Raw genomic sequence first — 17,198 nt, 5'->3', positions numbered from 1 at the left:
GTCGGGATTCGCCCTCCGATGACCAAAAGAGCGGCGGAGGGGCTCTACGGGATGCCCAGGCCCGCGCGCATCTAACAAGGCCAACGGAAGAAGCTGGGGTGGCCGGAGGCGACGGCAATCACGACGACGGCGGCGGCCGGAGTTCGGGTGGTGGCGGGTTTGGTGCTACGAGCGGTGGTTAGGCGCGCTGAGGGCACCGGGGAGAAGCTCTTGCTCCTACGCATACATAGGAACGGACGGGAGGCCGCGAGGTGGCCGGAGTTGAGCACGGCGTCGACCTCGGCGGCGGCCGGAGCTCGGGCGAGCTCGGGGTCGGGGTTAGGGAGCACGGCAGGAGGAGCTGGGGCGTGCTACGGACTCCTGAGATCGCGGTGAGCACGTCAGTGGGCTCGGATACGAGCAGGGGTGGCTGTGGCCACGGCCACGCCATGGCCGGCGGCGAGAAACTCTCGGCCGCGGTGGAGGAAGAGGCTAGGGGATGAGTGCGAGCTTGAGGGAAGGGGGAAGAGGAAGAGGGGCTCACAGGGATTGCATCGGTGGCCTCGGGGAGCTCGGGGACGGTCCGGAGCCGGTGAATTTGACGAAGATGGCCGGCGGGTCCGAGGTAGAAGACGACGGCGATGGCGGCGATGCAGGGCTTCCGGAGGGCCGTGGGTCGGTGGGGAGGAAGGAGGGGGTCGAGGCGGAGCCTTTGAGTGCTTCGGCGAGGCTAGGGGTGGCCGGTGGCCACGAGGGAGCTCGTCGGCGGCGGCGAGCGTGTTCGGTGAGGTGGAAACGGCGAGAGAGGGAGCAGGGGAGGAGTGAGAGAGGTCGGGCGGATCGGGACGTCACCGGGCATTCATCCACGCGGCCAGGGAAGCAGGAGGTGGCCAGGGGGAAGCAGGAGGTGGCCGGAGCTCTTCGGGCGCGCGCCACCCCTCGCCTCTGCCTACTGGCAGAGGAAGAAGAGGACAAGGGGGGGAAGGAGGTGGGTTGGGCCGCGCCGGTGGGCTGCACAGGGGGGGCTGGGCCAGCACAGGTGAGCGCCAGGTAGTTCCTTCTCTCTTTTTTTTTATTTACTGTTTTCTATTTTGTTCTGTTTTCTTTTATTTAAATCATTTTGCCACTGTTTGGAATTTTAAAATAATTCAAACAATGCCAAAAACTCCACTGAATATTTTATATTGCTAGATGGACTTTTCCAAAAGCTTATAAAATATTTCAGGGGTATTTGAAATTATATTCTAATTATATGAATATAACTCAAATTCAAATAGCTAATGAATTAAATCCAAAGTCCCAAAAATAATTCCTTAAAAATGTTCAATATTTTGGTTGGGACCAGAACCCTTACCAAAAATTATCAAACATTTAAGAAGAGCATTTTGGAGCAATGAATGAGATTTCTAGGGTTTTTGCCCCTCTTTTATTTAGGGTTTTGAGGCTTCTGAATTCCTCAATTCAAATTTCAGAATTTAAACATGATGCACACATGAGCTAGCCTAGAGCATTACCAGAAGCTAGGGATGTGACAGAACGCTTCTGGAGAGCTCCGGATTCGGGTAAGTAGCAGATAATTAATTTTTATATTCTTGCTTTGCATAAAGAATGCCTTACCCGCCGCTATCTTCTTCATCGCCTCGATCTCCTGGAGGGCCTTCTGGGCTTCGGCCTTAGCGTTTTTGGCACTCTCAAGAGCCAAGGCGAGCTCGGACTCTCGAGTCTTCGAGTCACGCTCCAAACTCTCGTGTTTTTCCACGAGAGCCTGGAGATCTTGCCGCACCTCCGCCACCCGCGCCTCCTGCTTCTCTTGCTCGGTGTGCTCCAGGGCCGCACTGTTTTCGGCCTTGGAGACCGCCTCCTTCAGGGTCGCCACCTCGGTTGTGGCCCCTGCAACATTTAAGTTGGTCCTATCATTATTTGCAACCAAGTATTTCTATATACATTTACATGCGGTATTACATACCCTCCTTGTCCTCGAGCTGCTTCTTGGCACGGCCGAGCTCGTTCTCGGACTGCTCGAGGTTCTCCCTCAAGGCATTGACCTCCGCAGTCAGTGCGGCAGAGGTCAGCAGCGCAGCCTGCATTCCCATATTGACATATTTTTATTAGACTCCTGCGTATATCTTTTTAGATCCTCAGCTCGGCTTTTCTTTCCGAACGCCGAACTGAGCATCAGGGGCTACTGTCTATGCGGTAACATTTTTTATATGTTTTTAACACATATATCGGTGTCAAAACCGGCGGATCTCGGGTAGGGGGTCCCGAACTGTGCGTCTAGGCGGATGGTAACAGGAGACAAGGGACACGATGTTTTACCCAGGTTCGGGCCCTCTTGATGGAGGTAAAACCCTACGTCCTGCTTGATTGATATTGATATTGTGGATGTTTACAAGAGTGGATCTACCACGAGATCAAGGAGGCTAAACCCTAGAAGCTAGCCTATGGTATGATTGTAATGGTTGTTGTTGTTGTTCTACGGACTAGAGCCATCCGGTTTATATAGACACCGAAGAGGGCTAGGGTTACATAGAGTCGGTTACAATGGTAGGAGATCTACGTATCCGTATCGCCAAGCTTGCCTTCCACGCCAAGGAAAGTCCCATCCGGACACGGGACGAAGTCTTCAATCTTGTATCTTCATAGTCTTGGAGTCCGGCTGATGATGATAATTTGGCTAGCCGGACACCCCCTAGTCCGGGACTCCCTCAGTAGCCCCCTGAACCGGTCTTCAAGTTAGGGACGCTCCTCGATTCTTTCGAACTATTCTTCATCTTCGGTCGTCGGTCTTGAAAACTGGTTCAACAAATCTTTTCATCTTCGATCTTGAGGATCGCCGAAATGCATTCGACGAGTTTACACGTCGGGTATCCGAGGAGCCCCTTTAAGTTTCCGGCCTTTATCAATGCCTTGTTATTTGTATGCCACGCCTCGGGTTTGAAGTTTATTCCCGGGAGGCAGTGTCCTCTTGCGTCCGAGCTCTAACGCTGGACTACATTCGAGGTATCTTTTGCAGCCGAGCACCAACGCCGGACTGCTTCCCAGCTCTATCGCCGGACTATGTATCTGAGCTCCAACGCCGGACGGTATCCGAGCTCCAACGCTGGACCATGTATCCGAGCTCCAACGCCGGACTGTATCCGAGATGTCGTAAATCACCTTGGTTCAAAGAAGTTTGAAGGAGTTTAGCCGAGCTTAATGCCGGAAATGCCCTCTATGGAGCCAGCCACTAGCGCCCGAGCTTTATGCCGGACTGCTTCCGAGGTGGTGCACCACCCCAAATGTGGGCCGATTTTTGTCAATATTTTTGATTGATGCAATTTATTCTCTGCCGAGATACATGGCCAGTAGCCCTCAAGGTGTGTATCGGTCTAAAACCCGAGATGCCCATGAAGGATGACATAAGACCGCTGATCCCCGTAGCTGCTGAGACTCAGGTTGATTTGCAAAATCGGTCTGAGGATCAAGTCCTAGCTCGGCAGAATACTTCGGGACACAAAAAGCGGCGTGCTCAGTCCTCAAGACTCAGGTTGGGTGCGGCCGACCAACCTCAGGATCAAAATCTCCTCGGAAACTGTATTGCACTTAAAATTTTCTGCATAGAACAGGCAATGCAGTAGCCCCCGAGACACTGGTAGGGTGGCAACACCAGATCAGGGGATTGATGTGCCCCTTTAATATTTGTAAATAATAAGCCCAAAGCCCAGTAGCCCCCGAGCCTTAGTACGGGCACAAGTGGCCGAATTAAGGATCAATATCCATAGTAAAATCACAAATTATGTGTAATGACTCAATGTATCTAAGTAATTTATGTCATTAATGCTCGGATCCGCATTGTACAAAAACTTTGTTGACCGACCATCGGCTTCAACCTCCTCGGCCAGTAGCCGAGGAGTGTTTGTCCTACTTTATAAAGCCTTTATGAGGGCAAAGATTTACAACAAACAAGGCAATCTGGTCATACGGTTTTATAAACAAAGGTACGCGGAGAGACATGTTATATTACTGTTTAATAGAAGAAATGTCTTCCGAAGAAAATAGTCCCGCTATCGGTTCCTTTCTTTGGGTTGTCATGCTAAGCATGATCATGAAACCTCAGCTCCAATGTAAGAGCAAAATATTGAGGATTTAGCTTGGGAGGCCAGTTACTAGCCCCGGGTAGTGTTCGGCGACAGTCGAGGTCAAGCCGGAAACACTTCGGCCAATTTTATGAATGGCCCATCATTTAATATAGTCATCGGATCACTGACCAGTTTACACCTATTGTGACAGTCAGTTTTTGGCTTTCTCCACTGAGGTTCTTGACCATGCGAGCTGGATGCACAATCGCAGTGGTTCTCCCTTTGCACACCTAGCCGAACAAAGCGGAACATAGGAGGCAAGTGCGGGAGCCGGGCAACCCAACTATTGACCGAAGACACAATTCAAAACTGATGCATATATAGCAATATCCGAGAATGTTTTTGCCGAATCTCTAAAGGTGTCCGGCGTTGCACTGCGAGACTTGTGCTGAAAACACACAAATAGTTAAAAGTGCCAAAAGCTTGGAAAACCAAAAAACGTCAGTAAAAACATGACGTCCGAACAAGATCAAGTGTTTGGTGCCAATCCGAAAATTGGACTTTAGAAAAAAAAAGTCCTTCTGCCGTGCTTGAACTTTGCAACGACTAAGAAGAAAAACACTTAGTATGAAATGGCTCAAATAAACATAAGAGCCCCCAAGTGACTTGGGTAAAAGTTGATTATAAAACATAAGGTGACATGTAGAATGCCTTCTAGCCGGATTGTAGATCGTTTGTCGTAGCGGACCTTTTCGCTTCAACCTCTGGACCCAATAGTCCGGAGTGTTTCCGAATACCCTCGCGGTTATAAAAACCAGGGCATGCGTGGGGACCAGGCGTAGGGGTCATTAGTGCTTTATAAGACAAGTGCCCAACTAGTTATGTTATATTACATGGTTAGTAAGAAACATCTTCCAGGGAGAATAGTTCTGTTAGGGGTTCCTTTCCCTGGGAGGCATGCCCTAAAGTGCATGTCCGGACTGCGAAAAGAGCAGAAAAACATCTGGGGGCAGGTAAATAAATAGGTAAGAAATCATCTTTTAGTTCACCGACCGAGTATTCCCTTAAGAATGCTAGCTTTCGGCTTCACCCAGTCTGAGGTACACATCCGGCTGACCCGGCAGTAACAATCGCAGAGGTGCTCCCTTTACCACCTATCCGAACAATCGGGAACGTAGGGGTAAGCACAGGAGCCAGGCAACCCATCTTGGCCAAAACTTAAGTCATATCGATGCATATAATGGCGAATAAAAGGTACATGCGGAAGGGTGACACATGTGTTGGGCATAAAGCCCGAATTAATAAGCTTCTGTTAAAGAAGCCCCCAGGTATAATGAGCACGGGTAGCGCGTCAAGTGTGTGTGAACAAAGTTTCGACAAGGAAAATTTTACAAGAAACTTTTTTCCAAAAAAGTATAATGCTTGGTCGAACCGAACACAAGTTAGAAATTTAAGACTTTGAGCATGAAGGCAACTTAGCTGGTTAATGTGTTCGGTATTGACGATGCGGTCCGAGCTTGATGCGGGACAAGGTTCCATCTCCCAAGCCGGTCCCGAGGTGGCGGAGCAAAGAGCTCGGCACTGTGAAGTGGTGACATAGCACGGTCAATGCAGGACGGCAGAGTGATGCCGAAGTCCCTGGCATGGGGTAATGAAGTGTTGACGAAGCCCCCTGTCCAGCCGAGGTGACGTCAAAGGATATAGTCCGGCTGGATCATTTTCCTGTGCACAAAAAATAGTGCAAACCAGAGATAATAGTAATAAAAAAATCGTTGCATAATAAATAATTTATGAAAAGTGAGTAATAAAAGAAATATGGCCTGGCGCTGAAGTCAATGTCGATGCAGGGCGACGGCGTGATGCGGTAAAGGCATGGCAAGGCCTGAATTCACCGGTCGGTTCGAGTTCCGGATGCGGCGTTCGCCGGACTATGTACGGAAACTGACCGAACCACCATGCAACCGTCGTTAATGCGGCCACCATTTGATAGACCTGCGTAGATATGATGGACAAACCAGAGTAATAATTCCTTGGGAAAAATTAACCCAAACAAGCAAAAAGAAATACTAGGATTAATAGCACCTGGTTTATTTGTTGTAGCAATCTGAAGGAAGGTGATTCCCAAAATTGGGACTCGATCCGCGCACCCATGCCTGGTCGGCTAGTGACGCCGAAGTGTCCGGAGTAGGTTGATGAAGAGATGGAGAAGCCCCTGGTCCAGCCGAGATGTCGAAGTAGGTCGGCGTGATGGACACCAGCTTGAAGAAGCAATAGTGCGGCCCTGCCGATGCAGGTCGTGACGTGGTCGATGCCGGCTTGATGAAGCGACCGTGCGGCGATGCCGGTATGCCCGCTCCGTGTAATCCGTGGGGCGGCGATGTTGGTGATGATTTATCCTTCGCAATGCCGGACTCTTGTTCGGCTTGCCGAGATGATGATCCGAAGAAGTTGAGCTCGGCTCAACAAAGTGACGACGTGTCTAGCGCAGGTCGGCAGCCGTGGAGCAATATTGCCGGACTGGTTTGACACCAGCATGATGTTGAAGATCATGTTCAGAAGATCTCAAAGTTGGTGGGATGTGTTCGGAAACAAAACACAATACCCCATACAAAACTTCCTTCAAAAAGGATGTCCGAAATCCCGTTCATAAAAAAGACGAACTCGGGTCGGATTCGTTTTCGCGCAGAAAACAGATCCGAAAAGTGATGCACTAATCGGAAGGTTCCCGGAGTTTGGACGGTCGGATCGATCTGAAATTTTGAGGGGTGGTAGATATAGAAATTCCGCAGCCGATCAACGGTTGGTTCTTTCAAAGGAAGTCCAAGCTAGAAGCTGGACACCACGTCCTAAACTCGTCCGGATTCTCGTTCAGATTCAATGCGGCTCCAGTATACCGGAGATTGCCAGAGGTTCCTCCATCGGAACTCGACGAAATTTTCCAGGGTTGTTGTAGACTCAATTCCGCACAATTCCACCGAAGCAATCGTCAAACCGACGCTCGAGGAGGCGGTGACGGCGGATGCAAGTTCGCTGTCCAGAAAAACAGTACGGTCGCCCGAGAGCAATGTTGACGTCAAGCCCTCGTGCTCCCTGGATGATTCCTCCATGATCTTGATAGAGATCGGAGTTGATATTGATGAAGGCCCTCATACGAACATGACGATCGGAGGTAGGGCACAGTCCTTGGTCGAACCAAGGTGACCAGTCGAGCTGGTGACGAAGATGCCGAAGCCGCAGTTGATCTGCAGGCGAGCCATCGACCTTTTGCCGAACACACAGAGAAACTCTCAATGAAAGCACCAATGTCGGTGTCAAAACCGGCGGATCTCGGGTAGGGGGTCCCGAACTGTGCGTCTAGGCGGATGGTAACAGGAGACAAGGGACACGATGTTTTACCCAGGTTCGGGCCCTCTAGATGGAGGTAAAACCCTACGTCCTGCTTGATTGATATTAATATTGTGGATGTTTACAAGAGTGGATCTACCACGAGATCAAGGAGGCTAAGCCCTAGAAGCTAGCCTATGGTATGATTGTAATGGTTGTTGTTGTTGTTCTACGGACTAGAGCCATTCGGTTTATATAGACACCGGAGAGGGCTAGGGTTACATAGAGTCGGTTACAATGGTAGGAGATCTACGTATCCGTATCGCCAAGCTTGCCTTCCACGCCAAGGAAAGTCCCATCCGGACACGGGATGAAGTCTTCAATCTTGTATCTTCATAGTCTTGGAGTCCGGCCGATGATGATAGTTCGGCTATCCGGACACCCCCTAGTCCGAGACTCCCTCAACATACCTCAAAGCCTGTTAACAGACTTGTACAGGCTTCTGTCAGCCCGCTTTTGGCGGACTGAACCTTTTGAATCACTGCACTCATAACAGTGCGGTGTTCCTCGTCGATGGAGGCGCCGTTAAGCGCCTCCAGCAAATTGTCCGGCCCCTCCGGATGGACGGAGGCCGCCGGTGTCGAAGGCTTGCCCTTCTTGTGAAGGCGCCGCCTGTCGGACTCTGGAACCGTTGGTGGTTCCAGAGCAGTGTCTGGCCCGGGGCCGGACTTAGACCCCTCAGGGGCTTGACCCTCTTTTGGCCTAGAATCCGGGAGGTCGCCTTGAGGCGCCTCCAGGACCACCTCCTCCTGGTTCGGTCCCCTTCGGGACCCCACGTCGGCGTCATCCGCAGGGAGAGGGGACGAGGCCGTCGGAAGTGAAGCGTTGTTCACATCCAACGAATTCAGGGAGCCGCTCAACGAATCGCCGAGTTGAGCTCTGGGCGGGCTGCATGATTAAATTCGGCGTTAGACATTACCGAATGATAGAGGAGCGCCATGAGTCATTCGGGTAAACGGACACTTACGATTTCGCCAGGGGCTTGACCCTGGATGGCCATTCCTCCCCACCGTCTTCGGCATCGGAGGCATAGTCCGGCAGAAGGGTCTTCCCCTTCTTGGACCCTCCGGCCTCCCCAGTTGGGGCGGCCTTCCTTTTCTTTCCTCCCCCCGTTGGAGGGGGAGAGTCTTCTTCTTGTTCCTCCTCCTCGTCTTCGGAGGCGGAGGGTGTGTCGGGGTTGTCGGGCGAATCCGACACCGGCAGGCGCCGAGAACTCTTTCGGGTCCCCGTGGCCTTCTTCTTGGCCTTCTTCTCCGGCACCACGTGGGGTGCCGGAACCAGCAGCCCTGTCAATTGGGCATCCGCTGGGTCTTCTGGTAAGGGAGCCGGACAGTTCATCTGCCCGGATGTCTCCAACTAGTTCTGTCACAAGAGAGGGAGTTTAGATCCCACATGGAGTCAGACTATGAAAGAAGAGAATCCCGTAAAGGGTAGAGTAGCTTACCTCGCTGGCCTGGCGCCGCGAGCTGAATTCGTGATCTTCAGTAGCGAATGCGGGTGCCTCAGCACCCTTAAACAGCACCTTCCAGGCATCTTCATACGAAGTGTCGAAAAGCCTGCTCAAGGTTTGGTGCCGTGCCGGATCGAACTCCCACAATTTGAAGGCCCGTTGTTGGCATGGGAGGATCCGGCAGATAAGCATGACCTGGATTACGTTGACAAGCTTGAGGTTCTTGTTCACCAGCTTTTGGACGCAGGTCTGAAGTCCGGTCAGCTCTTCCGAATTACCCCACGACAGGCCCGTCTCTTTCCAAGATGTGAGCCGTGTGGGGATGCCAGATCAGAATTCGGGGGGCGCTGCCCATTCTGGGTCACGCGGCTCGGTGATATAGAACCACCCCGATTGCCACCCTTTGATAGTCTCTACAAAGGCACCCTCGAGCCATGTAATGTTGGCTATCTTGCCCACCATGGCACCTCCGCACTCCGCTTGGCGGCCGCCCACGACCTTCGGCTTAACGCTGAAGATCTTCAGCCATAGGCCAAAATGAGGCTGGATGCAGAGAAAGGCCTCGCACACAACGATGAACGCCGAGATGTTGAGGATGAAGTTCGGGGCCAGATCATGGAAGTCCAGGCCGTAATAGAACATGAGCCCCCGGACGAACGGATGAAGAGGAAAACCCAGTCCGCAGAGGAAATGAGGAAGAAGAACAACCCTCTCATGGGGCCTGGGGGTGGGGATGAGTTACCCCTCATCTGGAAGCCGGTGCGCAATGTTGTCAGACAAGTATCCGGCCTTCCTCAACTTTTTGATGTGCCTCTCTGTGACGGAGGAGGCCATCCATCTACCTCCCGCTCCGGACATGATCGGAGAAGGTTGAGGTGGGAAGTGCGGGCTTGGGCGTTGGAGCTCGAGCGCGCAGGGACGGTTAAGCACAGGAGGAAGAAGGCGTAAATGGAAAGGGTAGATTCTTATCCCCTTATATGGGCGGCCAAAACTACGAGCCCCCACCGGCCTGATAAAACTCTCTTATCTCCCAAGCGCCGCGGTTAATGGCGCGGTTGGGTTACCCACGCCCGTATTGATGAGAATCCCAGAATAAGGGGACACGATCTCTGCTTTGACAAGACGTGCCAAGGAAACCGCCTCGCTAAACGCGGTGAGGTGGAACAGTAAAATGAATACAAGCCTGGCCGTGGTGTGATGTCACGCTGCGGAATACGTCAGCAGATTAGATTGGTGCAAATTTTATTCTCTCTATGGTGGCATGTGGAACTTATTTTGCAGAGCCGGACACTATCCTGGTGTTCAACATCTTCTATGAAGTATTCAGAGGAGGAACCCGCCTTGCAATGCCGAAGACAACTTGCGCACCGGACTCGTCGTCATTGAAGCCTGGTTCAGGGGCTACTGAGGGAGTCCTGGATTAGGGGGTGTCCGGATGGCCCGACTATGACCTTTGGCCGGACTCCCAGACTATGAAGATACAAGATTGAAGACTCCGTCCCGTGTCCGGATGGGACTTTCCTTGGCGTGGAAGGCAAGCTTGGCGATACAATATGAAGATCTCCTCCCATTGTAACCGACTCTGTGTAACCCTAGCCCTCTCCGATGTCTATATAAACCAGAGAGTTTTAGTCCGTAGGACGAACAACAATCATACCATAGGCTAGCTTCTAGGGTTTAGCCTCTCTGATCTCGTGGTAGATCCACTCTTGTACTACCCATATCATCAATATTAATCAAGCAGGAGTAGGGTTTTACCTCCATCGAGAGGGCCCGAACCTGGGTAAAAACATCGTGTCCCTTGTCTCATGTTACCATCTGCCTAGACGCACAGTTCGGGACCTCCTACCCGAGATCCACCGGTTTTGACACCGACACTGGGGTTCAGTTTCTTCAGGCGCAATTGTTGCAGTTGCCTGACTTCTTCATTTTCTTCAGGTGCACCACTAGTGGATGCCCTCGCAATTTTTTCTGAGGCTGGAATGGAGTCATCAGCCCTGGTGCTCTCATTTTCTTCAGCAGCCTGACTAACATCAGCGGTGCTGGCATGTTCTTCAGTAGGCTGGGCTGATGCTGCAGCCTGAGGAATTTCAACGTGCACCGGAGCGATGGTAGTTGAAGAGAAATTCTTCGTCAAATTGACGAACCGAACCTTTGCTCCCTTCCAATCAGCATAGTACCGATTGAAATCATCACTCAGTTTCTTGATTTCAGCTTGTACAACAATGAGTTGTTCAGGGGTAAGCGTGAGGACATTGTCCTTGAGGTAGTGCTGTTTCTTGTACTGCGCTTTCTTCAGCCTTCGTCCTTCTTCATATTTCCACTTCTCTTCCTCAATGGAGTGAGTGAGAACATGACTTTGACCAGGAGTGAGGTTTATCTACGTCAAAGGTGTAGTGGGGTCTTTGTGCCACAAGTCAATGAAATCGAGGATCAACTTGGGATCCAGAAGTAGTGGCACATTGCTGCCTTTGGCTCTAGTGGCCTTGGCTTGCCTGTCCCTGATGATTTCAGCAAGTTCTTCATCATCAGCCTCATCATCATCAGAGGGGATTTGGAAGGCAACCTGCTTCTTGTGAGGACTTGAGCGAAGGCCTCGCCCAGCAGTGGCCTTTTTCTTTAGCAGAGATGGACTGACTGAGGAACTTGGTGCAGCAGTGGAGCTAGCAGATGCTCCTGAGGCAATAGAGATGCCAGTTGTCCTTTGGCATGTGGCGAGATGCACAGGTGCCGAGGATGTGGTCGGAGCAGCCGATGAATTTGTCGGAGGAACTGAGGACTTTGGGGGAGGAGGAGCAGACTGAGGAATTTGCCGTGAGGGCTTTGAAGATACTGGCCTTGAGGGCATTGCTGAGGAGCTTGGCCGTGAGGGCATTGAAGGAGAAGCACTTGACTTATGGGCAGGCTTCTTTGGCATAGCCTTCCTGGGCTTACTACCAGAGGCCTCAGCAGCGTTAGCAGCAGCAGTAGAATCTTCATTGAATTTCCTCACTGCTTCCTTTGCTTGTTTGGTCAGTTTGGCCTGGCGCCTTGCCAATTCATCAGCATAGTCCTCACCGCGCTTGAGGCTGGTGGGATCTGCCAGTTGGCCAGGTCTCAATGGAGGTCTCGAGCATGGAGGGTTCAGCGAGAATTTCTTCATGTACTTGGGAGTAACATACCTGTAGTCCCTCCATTCTCGTGCCCATCTCCTCTCAATCTATTGTATGCGCACCTTGCACTACTAGGGAAAAGCCTATACATAGAATCTTAGCAGCAGCGCGGCTCAGAAAGGAGCACTGCTGCTAATTAGTAGTAGCGAGTGTGCGGGAAACTCGCTGCTGATAAGTTTTTAGCAGTAGCGCGCTCTGTGTAAACCGCGCTGCTACAAATATCCACCGGCGGTGTTCACCGAGCTCCATTTAGCAGTAGCGCCGTGGCCCGAACCGCGCTACTGCTACGGATGTAGTAGTAGTGCGCTTTTACTGGGATCGCTGCTGCTACATTTCAAATTGGCAAAAAAATTTGTCACTGTTAGCAGTAGCGCCGTTGCCCAAAGCGCGCTGCTGCTAATTCTTTAGCAGCAGCGCACTTCTTCTCCCGCGCTACTGCTAACCCGCACCAACCCACCACCTTTCCCCACCTGTGCCTCCCCTCCCCCTCCTCTCTTCCCTTCCCCCTACCTCCCCCACATGCTCCCACTCTCACTCTTCTTCTTCCTCAATACTTCTCCCCCATTACTCTTTCTCTTCTATCCACCTTTCTCTCTCTTCATTACTCCTACCTAACTACACCACCTCCATTAATGCATCTCCTTTCTCTCTTTCCTTTCCCCTCCACTAGTTGAAGTTGTCTCCTCCCAAATTAGCTAGCTAGGTAGATGTAGCATTTAGTTAAGTGACCTATTTGCCCCCTAACTAGATCTATCTTTGTCAAGAAGAACTTTGTGCACTTTTGAGCTCCCTACAACATCATCTCCACCATGTGCTCGATCTCGATCAAGATAGAGGTGATGAAAATTTCATGCTTTTGCAAAATGAAAATATGTTTATGTGTGTGTGATATGTTTGTGGAAATTGTGTGTGTGGCACGCCAAATTGTGCTTTTGAGTTGCCTATGTTGTGCCGAAATGTCGATTTATTTCCGTTTCGGCGAATTCTGAGCAAACTCTACATCCATATATGTCCTATTTTTAGGGAAGGTCATGCCAAATTTTTGTATGACTTTGATGCATGCATGCATTTTTATAATCAATTTGTTTATTATTACCGTGCAGAGTTGACGATGGTCAGTGGAATGATGGTGGACAGGTGGCTGCGGTCGGCGGTGCAGGACATGAAAGAAAATAACCGGACAGAGGTTTTATGTCTGTGTCGAAAATGCAAAGGAATAGTTTGGCTCGACCCCCATGACGATGGTCGTGTCGAAGCGCACCTGCTCATGACTGGTTTCATGGATGGTTATACGCGGTGGATAATTGAAGATGAGGATGACGATGTTGAGGATGCCGACGGGGCAGGCAATGATGACATGGGGCAAGACGAAGAGATGATCGATAATAGTGGTGGGGAAGAGGCCGGACATGGCGGCGGAGAAGGGACCGGACACGACGGAGGAGAAGGGGCTGGACATGGCGGCGGAGAGAACGACATGGACTCCACGCAGCAGAGTTCATCGGTACTAAGTTCAATCGTGTGGGACCCTCATGTTCAAGCATTGCTTCGCAAGGAGACGAGTACTGAGAGAGCTGCTTCTAGAGAGGAGGCTAAGCTGGAGCAACTGGTGGTAGACTCAAACTCTCCATTGTATGATGGTTGCAATCCTGAGGTGACCCGCTTGAGTTTCATGCTCCAACTCCTGAAGAAGAAGGCTAAAGACAAATGGACCGACACTAGCCTCGATGAGCATCTCAAGTACCTAAAGGATGTTCTTCCCGTGGGTAATCTATGTCCTACTAGTGTTGATGAGGCCAAGAAGATCGTGTGCCCTCTTGATCTGCCACACGTTAGATACCATGCATGCATCAACGATTGCATAATTTATCGGAAGGAGCACACGGAGAAAACAAGCTGTCCGGTGTGCAATGCTTCTCGATACAAGAAGGCCGGGAAGAAATGTCCCCAGAAAGTTGTATGGTACTTATCGATCACTCCCCGTCTCCAGAGGTATTTTGTAGATCCCAAGGAAGCAAAGCTAATGCGCTGGCACGCGGAGAGGAAGAATCCCGACGATGGAGATGATCCGAAGCTGAGACACGTGAAGGATGGAAGCCAGTGGAGAGCGTTGAACAGCTTCTATCGGTATTTTGAATGTGATGAAAGGAACATCGTGCTCGGCGCGTGTACCGATGGCATGAATCCATTTGGCAACCAGAACACCAACCATAGCACATGGCCCGTGTTTGTATGGATGTACAACCTCCCCCCCTGGTTGTGCATGAAATCGAAGTACATTCGCATGAGCATGCTTATTCAAGGGCCGAAACAACCAGGAAATAATATTAATTTGTATCTGGGACTACTTCAAGAGGAGTTAGACACATTATGGAAAACACCGGCCAAAACATGGGACGCCAGCAAAGGTGAGTATTTCAACATGAGAGCTGCGCTGATCATGATAGTGCAGGACTATCTCGGTTACGGATATGTGGCAGGCCAGGTGTGCCATGGATATTGCGGATGCACGCGGTGCATGGATGATACAACGTCACATCAGCTAACGTCAAGGAAAGATGGCGGTGATGAGGATATGTACCTAGGGTAGGGTCATAGACCTATCTAGGATACCATGCCCAAGGACATCCTTAGACGAAGCTACCTTCCAATCGACCAAGAGAGACTCCACTCGACCGGCTAGAAGACACTCAACAAACCTGAAGACACTCGACGATCAAGACCCACTCGACCATCAGGAATTCAGGATCTACTCTGCATCCAAACGGTCTGTAATTAAGTAGTCCTAATGGTCATGATGACACTTTAAGTAGGGCGTTACCAGTAACTCCCTGCCTTAATGTACTTTAATCCTCTGCTACGTGGGATGGCTGGGGTCCTGGCGTCCTCTATATAAGCCACCCCCCTCCACTGGTAGAAGGGTTCGCACCCCTGTAACTCATATACACAGAAATCAGTCGACTGCCTCCGGGCTCCGAGACGTAGGGCTGTTACTTCCTCCGAGAAGGGCCTGAACTCGCTAAACACTCGTGTGTACAACTACTCCATAGCTAGGATCTTGCCTCTCCATACCTACCCCCCATTCTACTGTCAGACTTAGAACCACGAAAGTTGGCACCCACCTTGGGGCAGGTGTCTTAGCGACTTTTTTGGAGAAGTTGCAATTTGTCCTATCGCCTTCATCATGGTTTCCGGCGGAGCTCTGGTCAAGGGCCACGAGATCCGTCTCGGTGCGCTCACTTTCATCGCTGACGACTCCGCTTGGCTCTAGGAGGCACCACTCGACATCGACGCGCTCCCCGTCCGCGGGGCGACGCACTTTCGGGCGTGTGTCCGCGGCGTCTTGCTGTGGCAGCCGTCGACCCCGTACCGGTCGACTCCTGCGCCGTCCTCCCTCCCTGTCTCCCGCCAGCACAAGCGCTCCGGTCGGTCGAGGCTCCAGTGATGGGTGAGACACGCGGTGGCTCGCCAATCGGCCACCACCCAAGTCGCGGCGATTGAGCCCGACGAATCTCTCTACGGCCTGTTCGACCTGTCGACTGGCTCCGTAGAGACTGCATCCGAGTGTGATAGCAGTGATCCAGCGGCGGAGGTCCTGATGGTCAACGGGCCTCGTAGTCCTCCCGGTTTCCCCCGCAGCGACGGGATGGACGACGAGGACGACCCTGCTCAAGCCCATGAAGAGTACCAACCCGAGCCGCTCACTTCCCAGCAGAGGGAAGAACTTCGCTGCCGGAACATGGATGCCCTGCATACTCCCATTGCAGGAGAAACGCCTGAGGCTCGTGCCCTGGAAGAGGCACGCTTAGCCAACCTGGCTGAACGCACTCGACTGGAGAACCTCCAGCAAGCACTCGACGAGCGTGCACGTCAACGAGTGACCAACTCCAACCGACATCAGCTCTTTCCGCAACCAACTCAGGTATATCGAACCCCAATTTAGAATTTGGCAGCTGCAGCCCGCATAGCGGAGTCAATTCAGCCCTCTCAGTCAGAGGCTGGAAGAGGCTTGATGCAGATTAGAGATATGTTCCGGGCGGCAGGAGATCAGAATTCAGCTGTGTCACAGTTGTGCAACAGGATTCACAGTCGATCCATCGCTGCGAATACTGTTCAGTCGGCTCACAGTCCAAGGTCGCCCCCGAGGCGCATGGGACATGAAGGCCGGCGGGACCACTATGATGATCGATTTGATCGTGATGACAGGCGTCGAGTGCCCACTCCTCCTCCGAGAAGTGGGTCTAACGCCCATCGGCAGCAAGATGACAGACGCCAGCTCAGTGTTGGGCGGAGAGCTCCAGTCGACCCCAGAGAGCCAGGCTTTGACGCTAGATCCATCATCGTGCAAGGTTTGGTCGACCGAAACAGAGCTCATAGAGGTGGTCATGACAGAGATGTGCGCACAAGCAGCCGAGTCCATGTTTCAGGTCCAGAATGTTTTAGCAGAGCGATCAGAGCCGCAGTGATACCCCCCAACTTCAGGTTGGCGAATGGGTCGAGTAAGTTCACCGGAGAATCTAAGCCTAAAACTTGGCTCGAAGACTACCGAGTGGTTGTTCAGATTGGTGGCGGTAATGATGAGGTGGCCATGAAACATTTGCCACTTATGCTAGAGGGTTCGGCCAGGGCGTGGTTGAATTAGTTAGCTCCTAGCAGCATTTACACTTGGGAAGATCTTTCTCGAGTGTTCGTCAGGACGTTTGAGGGAACTTGCAAGTGACCTGCCGGATTGACTGAGCTGCAAGTTTGTGTACAAAAGTCGAGTGAAACACTGAGGGATTACATCCAGAGGTGAATCACTTTGCATCATACTGTAGAGAATGTGTCAGACCATCAAGCGGTTTGCGCCTTCAAGGATGGCGTCAAGAACAGAGAGTTGAGCCTGAAGTTTGGTTGAACTGGAGATATGACCCTAAGTCGGATGATGGAAATAGCCACCAAGTACGCCAACGGCGAAGAAGAGGACCGACTCCGGAGCGGCAAGTACAAGCCGAGTCAGTCGGATAAAGGAAACTCCAGTCCGAAGCAAAAGCGGAAGGCCGAGCCAGCAGCTCCTGGAGAGGCTCTGGCCGTGACTCAGGGAAAATTCAAAGGGAAGCCCAAAGGATCTAGGAACCCCAAGAAGGTAAAAGATAAGGAAGGTAATGATGTGATGGATCTACCATGTCATAT

The sequence above is a fragment of the Triticum dicoccoides genome, chromosome 2B, assembly GCF_002162155.2.
Source record: "Triticum dicoccoides isolate Atlit2015 ecotype Zavitan chromosome 2B, WEW_v2.0, whole genome shotgun sequence".
In the NCBI taxonomy this organism is placed as follows: Eukaryota; Viridiplantae; Streptophyta; class Magnoliopsida; order Poales; family Poaceae; genus Triticum; species Triticum dicoccoides.
The sequence above is the reverse complement of the archived record's forward strand: the minus strand, read 5'-3'. Positions refer to the sequence as shown.